A 12,208-nucleotide genomic window follows, 5' to 3' on the forward strand; every position below is an offset into this window, starting at 1 on the left:
TTGAGGAATTTCATTTAACTGAAGAACACGATTAATACATTGTAGTAAATAAATATAGTGCAGCAGGGCTGGAACTAGGGAGGGGGGGGGGGGGCGGGAGGTAGTGACTGCCCTGGGTGTCAAGCTTAAGGGGGTGTCAGCATGGCTGCTTTTATCTAGAGGCAGAAATGCACAAGGCTCTGCCCCACTGATTCTATTAGCCAGTACCCTGAATCTCAGGCAGCCCTGAGAATAGCCCTCTGCTTCCTGTTCCAGCTCTTCTCCTCCCATGTAATATGCAAGGAACAAGATGGTGGGGTGGAGGAGGGGATGAGCCTGGAGCACAGAAGAGCCATCTGCTCCCAAATAAAACACCACCTCTTCTCTTATTCCCTCCTCCCCTCCTGCATGCATGGAACAGGAAGGGGGGAAGGGGAAGCAGTTAAACTGGAGTGGATGGCAGCTCAAAGAAGAATTCAGTTTTTGTCTGCATATTTCTATTTCTAATACATATATCTAATATATACAAAACAATGTTTAATATTGAAAAGTATGGTGTCCAATTATGTGATTTTATAGGATTATTATGCAAAGGCCTTTGGTGGGAAAATAATGATTGTTTAGCTTAATTATCAAAATTTCATGGGTGCCTATGGGCCTGAAAATTAATTGGAGATGGGGTGTAAGGTGAAGGGTTAAAGAACTTAAGGAAGGGGTTCCCATATCTGTCTTGGGTCTCCCTGCCATTCAGGTTTTCAGGATGCTGTAATGAATAAGCTTATGTGAGAGGAGGGTCAGGGTTGCCTCAGTGCCTGTGAATTCATGATGGCTCACAGGCCTTGTGCTGGTTTCTGCAGCATTGTAGGTTGGGAGAATAGGATGGAGAAGATAGAAAGGGAGAGCTATGCTGAACAGGGGATGAAGGAGAAGTCAAAGAAGGTACTACTGCTGCTGGCCAGGAGGTTGGGGGCAGAGAAAGGGGAGATGATGATGCTGGGTAGAGGGTTGGTGGCAAGGGGGCTACTGCTGCTCAGTAAGGATTTGTAGAGGAGAAGGGGCTTCTGTTGCTGGAAAAAGGGGCTACCTGGCAGGGAGTAGGGAACAGGGACTGCTGTTGGGCATGGAGTAGGGGAGAGGGGCTGCTTCTGAGCAGGACTCATGAGGAGAGAGGAAGAAGTTGCAAGGCAAAGGATGGGTAGTAGAGAAGGGTGCTGCTGAGCAAGAACTGGGTAAAAGACAGAGGAGGAATGCTGCTGGACAAGGAATGAAGGAGGAGAAAAAGAAAGGTACAGGGCAAGGATTGAGTAGGGGGGAAAGAGAGAAATATAGGGCAAGGAGTAGGTGGGAGAGAGAAAGGAGAATATAGGTTAAGGACTGAATGGGGGTCAAACAGAAGACAACGTGTGATGGTAAATGGAACCTTCTCTGAAGAGAGAGCGGTTTTAAGTGGTGTACCACAAGGATCGGTGTTGGGACCGGTCCTGTTCAATATCTTTGTGAGCGACATTGCGGACGGGATAGAAGGTAAGGTTTGTCTTTTTGCGGATGACACTAAGATCTGCAACAGAGTGGACACGCCGGAAGGAGTGGAGAGAATGAGACGGGATCTAAGGAAACTGGAAGAGTGGTCGAAGATATGGCAGCTGAGATTCAATGCCAAGAAGTGCAAAGTCATGCATATGGGGAGTGGAAATCCGAATGAACTGTATTCGATGGGGGGGGAAAAGGCTGATGTGCACAGAGCAGGAGAGGGACCTTGGGGTGATGGTGTCTAATGATCTGAAGTCGGCGAAACAATGCGACAAGGCGATAGCTAAAGCCAGAAGAATGCTGGGCTGCATAGAGAGAGGAATATCGAGTAAGAAAAGGGAAGTGATTATTCCCTTGTACAGGTCCTTGGTGAGGCCTCACCTGGAGTACTGTGTTCAGTTCTGGAGACCGTACCTTCAAAAAGACAAAGACAAGATGGAGGCGGTACAGAGAAGGGCGACCAGGAAGGTGGAGGATCTTCATCGGATGACGTACGAGGAGAGATTGAAGAATCTAAATATGTACACCCTGGAGGAAAGGAGGAGCAGAGGTGATATGATACAGACTTTCTCACAGGACAAGCAGGATGGTTGTCCTCACAAATGGGTGACATCGAGGATGGAGCCCACCACGGAAAACTTCTGTCAAAGTTTAAACAGAACTTTGACTGGCCCCTACTGGGCATGCCCAGCAAGGCACTGACCCTGCAGCCAGCAGGGGTCTCCCTTCAGTCTTCTTTTTTCCGCGCAGCAGTTGCCACGCGGTGAAAGGAGCTCCCTTACCACGTTCCTGACAGGAATTCGGTACTTTTCTTTCCGAAGAAAATTTGCCCCTCAGGGGTCTCCCTTCGACAAATTTTTGTCACCTTCGCGGAAACCGGTAAGTTTTTTGCCTTTTTCCTCGACTACCGTCAAATTTGGCCCTCGAGGCCTGTTGGCACTTACCGAGCCCGCAACTAAATTTGGCCTTAAGCCATGGCAACGGGGTTCCGTCGATGTCCGGATTGTACCCGGACTATGTCAATCACAGACCCCCATAGGGTTTGTGTTTTGTGTTTGGGTAGTGAGCATGATGTCCTGACTTGCACCAAATGTGCCCTAATGACACCTAAGGGTCGCAAGGCCAGGATGGAGAAGATGGGGCTCCTCTTCCATGCACCCACCCCAACGCCATCGATAGCATCGACGTCATCGGAACCGGCACCGTCGAAATTGCACCACCATCGTCAACCCTCCGGTGACCGTCCACCATCGATGACTTCTCGGCCGTCGACTCCTGTCCCCTCCCCGGATGGGCGAGGAGACCGGAAGGACAAGCATCGCCATCGACGGCACAAGTCTCGGCCTGTCGAGGATCCACAGTCATCGACCTCTGAACAGGCCGAACCACCGACTAAGAGGCCTCGATCAGACTTGGCACCGTCCACATCTCGTTCGCAGGCATCGAGGAAACCCTCACCCTCTCGGGGTGTGGGAGCCGTGATCCCACCGGTTACGGTGGTCCCTCCGGCTCTGCCTCAGCCTCCCTCTCCCGTCGAGCCGGGTATTGTTACCCCTGGTCTCCGGGCTGAACTGGACCGGCTGGTCCAGGAGGCCATCGAGAAAGTGATGCAAAGATTCCAACCTCCATTGGCACCGTCTCCGGCACCGATTCCGGCACCGCCACCGGCATCGACCCCGGCACCGACTCCGCCACCGAGGAAGGAACCGACCACCGAACCTTTGGTGGAAGCGCTGGCACCGCTACTACAACGTATGGAGGCACTTGTACATGCCCTTCCATCGATGATTCCAGTAGCACCGACAGCGCCATCGTCTCCGACTGGATTTTCATCGGCGGGAGAAACACCGTTCCTGATTCCCCCTTCCGGGGTGGTCCCATCGGTGCCTTCTCGTATATCTCCACCGATTTATCCTTTGGCTCCATCGGTTCCAAGACCGGCACCGACTCCATCGGCAGCACCGAAACCCTCGATGCCGTTCCCAGTACCGATTGTACCACCGGTTCCTCCAAGGTTTCCTTCGATGCCTTCGGATCCTCAACCAGGTCCATCGGGGCTTCAACCCCCAAGTGATCCCTATGATACCTGGGGTGATGATACATCTTCTGACACAGATTTACCATCACCGCCTTCTCCTACAGAGAGTAGAAAAAGATCTCCTCCAGAGGATCTCTCCTTTATTAATTTTGTAAAGGAGATGTCCGAAATTGTACCTTTTCAGCTGCAATCTGAGACCGATGACAGACACCAGATGATGGAACTGCTTCAATTTTTGGATGCTCCAAAAATCATCGCTTCCATCCCCATTCACCAGGTGTTTCTCGATCTCTTAAAGAAAAACTGGGAATCTCCTTCATCTGTATCACCAGTTAACAAGAAGGCTGACTCCACATACCTCGTCCAGTCAGCACCAGGCTTTCAAAAGCCTCAACTGGATCATCGCTCTGTTGTGGTTGAGTCCGCACAAAGAAAGGCCAAGCGTCTAAAGCCACACTCCTCCACTCCGCCGGTCAAGGACAATAAATTCCTGGACAGTGTGGGACGGAAAGTGTACCATGGAGCTATGCTGATTTCTCGCATAGCCTCATATCAACTCTACATGACGCAATATAACAGAGCCATCCTTAAACAGATGCAAGATTTTGCTGACACATTACCTGACCAATACCAGCCACAGCTTCAGGCCCTTCTTAACAAAGGGTTTGAAGCAGGGAAGCACGAGATCAGAACGGCTTATGACATCTTTGATGCCTCCACAAAGGTTTCAGCTACTGCCATTTCGGCCAGACGTTGGGCTTGGTTAAAATCATCCAACCTTCGCCCAGAGGTCCAGGATCGTTTAGCAGATTTACCCTGCTTAGGGGACAATTTGTTTGGAGAACAAATTCAGCAAATTGTAACTGAATTAAAAGATCACCACGAGACATTAAAACAACTTTCTTCTGTTCCGTCTGAGGTTTCCTCCAAACAACCACTTAAGAAGGACTCTAAGAAGTCGTTCTTTCGGCCACGCCGTTACTACCCTCCATCGGCCAGGCCTCGTCCAGCTCGATGCTCTACTAGGCCTCAGCCGCGTCAGCCTAGGAAACAAAGGCCTACTGTAGCCCCTCCTCCTGGGCCTGCGGCTGGCCTTTGACTCCCCTGTAGGGAACACATGCCAAACCCCTCTTCCAGACATTCCTGTAGGAGGTCGACTGTACCATTTTCTACAACCTTGGTTGCAGATCACCTCAGATCAGTGGGTGCTAACAATTATCGCACAGGGTTACCACCTCAACTTCATAACTCTTCCGGCAGACTCCCCGCCTCTTCAAGCGTGGAGTCTATCCACCCATTTGGCTCAATTACAACAGGAAGTATCTCTTCTTCTGCAATCAAATGCTATAGAACCCGTTCCTCCCTCTCAACGGGGCAAGGGATTCTATTCCAGATACTTCCTAATACCAAAGAAATCAGGGGGACTACGTCCCATTTTGGACCTTCGAGCCCTCAACAAATACCTTCAAAAAGAGAAGTTCAAAATGGTAACCCTAGGCGCGCTGCTCCCTCTGCTACAAAGAGGGGATTGGCTGTGCTCTCTCGACCTCAAGGACGCTTATACCCACATTGCGATCACACAATCCCATCGCAAATATCTGCGGTTTCTAGTAGGCCACGACCATTATCAATACCGTGTCCTACCTTTCGGTCTGGCTTCTGCCCCACGAGTCTTTACCAAATGTCTCGTAGTGGTAGCAGCATTCCTAAGGAAGGAAGGTGTCCACGTCTACCCCTACCTGGACAATTGGCTAATCGGGCCTCCACCCAACAGATAGCTCAATCCTCCCTAAAATTGACAATTCAAACACTCCTTTCCTTAGGGTTTCTTGTCAATTACGAGAAATCTTGCTTAGTCCCATCTCAAACCCTATCCTTCATTGGGGCAGACTTGGACACCTTACAGGCAAAGGCTTACCTTCCTCTTCAGAGGGTCCACACCCTAATGTCCCTGGCTCGCCAGCTCCAGTCTCAGAACACTGCCACGGCTCGCCAGTTCCTCATTCTCCTAGGACACATGGCATCCTCGGTTCAAGTCACTCCCATGACCCGACTAGCCATGAGAGTAACACAATGGACTCTACGACACCAATGGATTCAAGCTTTTCAGCCTCTGTCCTCCATAGTCACAGTCACACAAGCGCTGCGCCTATCCTTAACCTGGTGGACGACCTCAGGTCAACCTCCTTCAGGGCTTACCTTTTCTTCCACCGGATCCGCAAGTAATCCTAACCACCGACGCTTCTCACATCGGTTGGGGAGCCCATGTGGACGACTTTCAAACCCAAGGGTTATGGTCCAAAGAGGAAGCCGAACACCAGATCAATTTCCTGGAACTTCGAGCAATCCGCTATGCGCTCCGAACTTTCAAAGATCATCTATTTCATCAGATAATCTTAATCCAGACGGACAACCAAGTGGCCATGTGGTACATAAACAAGCAGGGAGGCACAGGCTCCTTCCTTCTGTGTCAGGAAGCTGCGCAGATCTGGGCGGAAGCCCTCTCCCACTCCATGTACCTCAGGGCCACTTACCTGCCGGCAGTAGAAAATGTATTGGCAGACCAGCTGAGCCGTGTCTTCCAACCACACGAGTGGTCACTCGATCCTCTGGTAGCGACCTCTCTGTTTCACAAGTGGGGTTCTCCCTGCATAGACCTCTTTGCGTCCCCTCAGACCCACAAAGTGGACGATTACTGCTCTCTCATTCGGAGCCAGCACTCTCGGCCGAGAGATGCATTCTCCCTCAAGTGGACAACCGGTCTGCTCTATGCATTCCCTCCACTTCCTCTTCTTTCAAGGACTCTCGTGAAGCTACGCCAGGACGGAGGAACCATGATCCTGATAGCACCTTACTGGCCACGCCAAGTATGGTTTCCAATACTCCAGGATCTCTCCATCCGCAGGCACATTCCTCTGGGAAAGGACCCGCATCTGCTCACTCAAAACGACGGATGCCTCCTTCATCCCAACCTCCAAGCCTTGTCCCTGACGGCATGGATGTTGAAAGGTTAGTCCTTCAACCATTTAACCTTTCAGATTCCGTTTCTCGGGTCCTGATAGCTTCACGAAAGCCTTCCACAAGAAAGTCTTACTCATACAAATGGAAAAGGTACACATCATGGTGCACTTCTCAGTCCCTTGATCCCCTTTCCTGTCCAATCTCCAAATTCTTGGACTATTTATGGCATCTCTCTGAATCAGGTCTTAAAACCTCTTCTATCAGAATGCATGTCAGTGCGGTAGCCGCCTTCCATAAGGGTATTGGGGGTAATCCTATTTCAGTACAACCCCTAGTAACACGCTTTCTTAAGGGCTTACTCCATCTAAAGCCACCCTTGCGTCCTCCGGCCCCATCCTGGGACCTTAACCTGGTTCTTGGTCGTCTAATGAAACCTCCTTTCGAACCTCTGCATTCCTGTGACTTGAAATATCTCACTTGGAAAGTGTTATTCCTTTTGGCTGTTACTTCAGCTCGCAGGGTTAGTGAATTACAGGCCCTAGTTACCTATCCGCCTTACACTAAGCTCCTGCAGGACCGGGCGGTACTCCGCACTCACCCTAAATTTTTACCTAAGGTAGTTTCGGAGTGTCATATCAATCAATCTATCGTACTACCTATCTTTTTTCCCAGGCCCCACTCCAACTCTGGAGAGCAGACCCTGCATACCCTAGACTGTAAACGGGCTCTAGCTTTTTACCTAGACCGTACAGTTTCTCTCAGGAAGAGCACTCAATTATTCGTCTCTTTCCATCCTAACAAGTTAGGACAACCTGTGGGTAAGCAGGCTCTTTCCTCCTGGTTGGCGGACTGCATCTCTTTCTGCTATCAGCAAGCTGGCATTCCTTTTCAAGACCGTGTTAAAGCACACTCTGTGAGGGCCATGGCGACGTCAGTGGCACACCTTCGATCGGTGCTGCTTCCTGCCATCTGCAAAGCTGCAACCTGGAGTTCTCTCCATACCTTTGCAGCCCACTATTGTTTGGACAAGGCTGGAAGACAGGACTCCATCTTCGGCCAGTCTGTCTTGCGTAACCTTTTTCCAACCTGATGTACCAACACCCTTCCACCTACCCGGTAGGGTGCGGATGCCCTTTCCCAAATTTCTCCTCAGTTGTTGTGCCTGCTGCACACCGTTGGGTACATTTGGTGCAAGTCGGGACATCCTCAGCTCGGTACTCACCCATTTGTGAGGACAACCATCCTGCTTGTCCTGTGAGAAAGCAAATGTTGCTTACCTGATGTAACAGGTGTTCTCACAGGACAGCAGGATGTTAGTCCTCACGAAACCCGCCCGCCTCCCCGCGGTGTTGGATTCGTTTTATTTTTACTTTCTAGGCACTGCCTGTAGCTTGAAAATCAGACTGAAGGGAGACCCCTGCTGGCTGCAGGGTCAGTGCCTTGCTGGGCATGCCCAGTAGGGGCCAGTCAAAGTTCTGTTTAAACTTTGACAGAAGTTTTCCGTGGTGGGCTCCATCCTCGATGTCACCCATTTGTGAGGACTAACATCCTGCTGTCCTGTGAGAACACCTGTTACATCAGGTAAGCAACATTTGCTTTCAGGAAGGATACAGACTTTCAGGAAGGATACAGACCAGGAAGGTGGAGGATCTTCATCGGATGACGTACGAGGAGAGGTTGAAGAATCTAAATATGTACACCCTGGAGGAAAGGAGGAGCAGAGGTGATATGATACAGACTTTCAGATACTTGAAAGGTGTTAATGATCAAAAGACAACGACAAACCTTTTCCGAAGGAAAAAAATCAGCAGAACCAGGGGTCACGATTTGAAGCTCCAGGGAGGAAGATTCAGAACCAATGTCAGGAAGTATTTCTTCACGGAGAGGGTGGTGGATGCCTGGAATGCCCTTCCGGAGGATGTGGTGAAGACCAGAACTGTGAAGGACTTCAAAGGGGCGTGGGATAAACACTGTGGATCCATAAAGTCAAGAGGCTGCCAATGAAGAGTGGGTGACTCGCCAGAATGATGGCTACTGCCTGGAGTCAATACCCTTATTAAATAAACATACACAGGCTTACGGTGACTCCAACATCGCTCTAAGCTTCAACAGCAAGAGGAAATGTGGAAAAAAGGATTCACACTCACAAAGAGGGGAGTAGCTGGCTTGTTACGGCAGTTACTACCCCAAATCAAATAAGCCTGATACTTCACTTTCAATGCATATACAGCAAAGTTCTCTGATTCAACGGCAGGGGAGAAGAAAAACTGATACTTCACACATCCAGCAGAGCTCTCTGCTTCAACGGCAGGGGAGAAGAAAAGAGGGTTCGCACTCACAAAGCGGGGAGTAGCTGGCTTGTTACGGCGGTTACTACCCCAAACCAAATGTGCCTGATACTTCACTTTCGATGCACATCCAGCATGGCTCTCTGCTTCAACGGCATGGGAGAAGACGTATACGTCACGCATATCCAGCATAGCTCCCTGCTTCAACGGCAGGGGAGAAGAAAAACAACCAATAAGGGCTAATAACATAGTCTGGGTAAAACAAATAAGCATGGGTGCAGCTTGCTTATTGCGGCGGCTACTACCCCTAACGAATCAAGCTAGATATTTCACTTGGATGCAGCTCCATCACTGCTCTCTACATTAAAGGTGGGGGTGGAAGGGAAATAGAACCAAGAGCTAAGAGAAACAGATAAGTATGAGAGAAAATATGTGTGAAGCTTGCTGGGCAGACTAGATGGGCCATTTGGTCTTCTTCTGCCGTCATTTCTATGTTTCTATGTTTCTATGTAAACAGGGATGCAGGGGAAGATAAAGAAGAGGACCCAGGGCAAGTGGTGGTGGTGGGGATAAAAAGAAGGAGGATGCAGGACAGGGAGGAAGATGCAGGGCACAGAGTGGATTGGGGAGAGAGATGCAGGGGAAGGAAAGGAAGGAAAAAAAAGAGGATGCTAGAGAAGGGTGTTGCAACCTTCGCGGCCCGACGGCTTCACTCCGTCTACCTTTCTTTTTCTGCGACTCCTCCTGCTCCCTGTGGACATCTGGCTGCCATGGCATCTGCCCGCCGTCCTCTCCAGCGTCCCCGGACCGGCTTGGGCACTGCCTCCCGCCATGCTCCTCAGGTACCTTAGGGCGCGCGCGCTGCGCGGCCCTCGTTCTTATTTCCTCTATGGCGTGAACCGCAGGGGTGTCCCCCTGTGATAGTGTCACGCTGCCTGGATATTTAAGCCTGTTGTTTATTGCTAGCCTTTGAGTTAGCAAGGGAATTCCTATGGATGGGATTCGCTCTCCGTACCCAGCTACTCTGCCTCCGACTCCTATTTGGACTCTTTGCTGTTAACGAGGTACCCACTCCTCGGGGGCCTCTCTGCTTCTTTCATGTCGCTATCAGGAACCGGTACTCGCTCCTCGAGGGCCCATGTTCCCTGACTCGCTGCCTGTATCCATCTCCTCTTCTACTTGGAAGAATTCGCTACAGACACCATCTGTGAGTACAACTACCATCTACTCCTCAGAGCTGTTTCCCTGGAACCAGGTATTCGCTCCTCCAGGGCCTGCCTCCATTCCAGCACCAGTGCCATCCTCTACGGCTGCGTGAGTACTTGCCAACGAGTCTCTGTGCCCAGGGATCTGGTACTCGCTCCTCGAGGGCCAGTTCTCCCTATCTCGGGGCTTCTCCATACTGGGGACTCTGTGAATATCTCAGTTCCTCTTCCTACAGCACTGCTACCGGAGAAGCTGCTGTTCCAGCTCCCTGAGGAATACTAGCCCAGCTGGGCTCCATCTTCTACTCACTACTGCCACCTCTGGTGGCTTCATAGACTGTCTAATAAAAGATGTAATCTGTGTTTGTGTGTCCAGAGCTGAGCCTGACCTGTGGCCCCTCACGGGACTTCCCCACGTGGGCGTGGTCAGCTGCCACAGAGTCCAAGGATCCACCCAAACCCTACAAAACATAACAAATGGATTGGGGAAGAGAGAGAGTGGGATGCTAGGTAAAAAGAGAGAGAGAGAGGGGTATGCTTTCCTGGAAGTGCCGCCATCAGAGGGATAGCTGTTCCTTTGCCACCAAAGGACACAGCACTGGACCAGAGCAGCCACTGGTGAGTCACGAGGCTGGAGTGGGGGTATAATTCTGAATATCTGCTCCAACACTGAAAAAGCTGGTCCTGACACTGCAGTATCAAAAGCATCACCACAGGGAACAGGCTGTGTGGACCTCCTATATTTACTATAGCATATGACCTCATTGGACATGAGGCAGATTTTATTCTCTTCCCAAATTCCACTCTTTAATGAGATGAGAGACTAGACTTCTCTCATCCCCTTCCCCTTCCTTCTGAACAATGTTTATAGCTGTTATAACCCAACCCAGGACTGCAGCATTGTACCCATAACAAATGGTTTAGTCTATTGCCATTTGGCAGTGCAGTAATAATGGGAGATTTCAATTACCCCAATATTAACTGGGTAAATGTAACATCAGGACTTGCTAGAGACATAAAGTTCCTGGATGTAATAAACGACTGCTTCATGGAGCAATTGGTTCAGGAAGCAACGAGAGAGGCAGCTATTTTAGATTTAATTCTTAGTGGAACGCAAGATTTGTTGAGAGAGATAACGGTGGTGGGGCCACTTGCAATAGTGATCATGACATCATCAAATTTAACTAATAACTGGAAGGGGAGCAATAAGTAAATTTATAGCTCTAACACTAAATTTTCAAAAGGGAAACTTTGATAAAATGAGGAAAATAGCTAAAAAAAAACTGAAAGGTGTAGCTGCAAAGGTTAAAAGTGTTCAACAAGCATGGACATTGTTTAAAAATACAATCCTAGATGCGCAGTCCATATGTATTCCATGCATTAAGAAAGGTGGAAGGAAGGCAAAACAATTACCGGTATGGTTAAAAGGTGAGGTAAAAGAGGCTATTTTAGCCAAAAAAAACATCCTTCACAAATTGGAAGAAGGATCCATCTGAAGAAAATAGGATAAAGCATAAGCATTGTCAAGTTAAGTGTAAAACATTGATAAGACAGGTGAAGCGAGAATTTGAAATGAAGTTGGCCGTAGAGCAAAAAATCATAACAAAAATGTTTAAATATATCCAAAGCAGCTGTTCCTAATATTTAAACTGTATGTCCCTCAGAGTAAAGAGATCTTGGATCTCCTAGTTGCTCTTATGTTTTTCCTAGAGTTGTGTATAATCATCCCCCCCTCTATTGAGGACTTTATATACAGAGATGTAAATTTATATATAATTTCTTTTTGTGGAACTTCCTTGAAATTGATGATTTGATAAATCTCTGTAATTCTTGTCAAGATGATATTCTTGATGTAATTCTTTAAATGCATAAATAAAAAAAAAATAAAAAAATAAAAATATATCTGAAGCAAGAAACCTGTGAGGGAGTCGATTGGACCATTAGATGACTGAGGGGTTAAAGGGACTCTTAGGAAAGATAAGGCCATTGCTGAAAGACTAAATTAATTCTTTGCTTCCGTGTTTGCTAATGAGGATGTTGGGGAGATACCAGTTCCGGAGATGGTTTTCAAGTGTGATGAGTCAGACAAACTGAATCAAATCACTGTGAACCTGGAAGATGTAGTAGGCCAGATGGACAAACTAAAGAGTAGCAAATCCCCTGGACCGGATGGTATGCCCTCCAGGGTTCTGAAGGAACTCAAAAAT

The 12,208-nt window shown here is 48.9% G+C and overlaps 1 protein-coding gene across 4 annotated transcripts in view; it reads left to right on the forward strand.

Annotated features, from left to right (window-relative positions):
• Positions 1–12,208, forward strand: part of SHANK3 (SH3 and multiple ankyrin repeat domains 3) — a 1,690,229-nt gene that overhangs the window by 1,083,076 nt on the left and 594,945 nt on the right. The window lies entirely within an intron of this gene.

The sequence above is a fragment of the Rhinatrema bivittatum genome, chromosome 9 (genome assembly GCF_901001135.1).
Source record: "Rhinatrema bivittatum chromosome 9, aRhiBiv1.1, whole genome shotgun sequence".
In the NCBI taxonomy this organism is placed as follows: Eukaryota; Metazoa; Chordata; class Amphibia; order Gymnophiona; family Rhinatrematidae; genus Rhinatrema; species Rhinatrema bivittatum.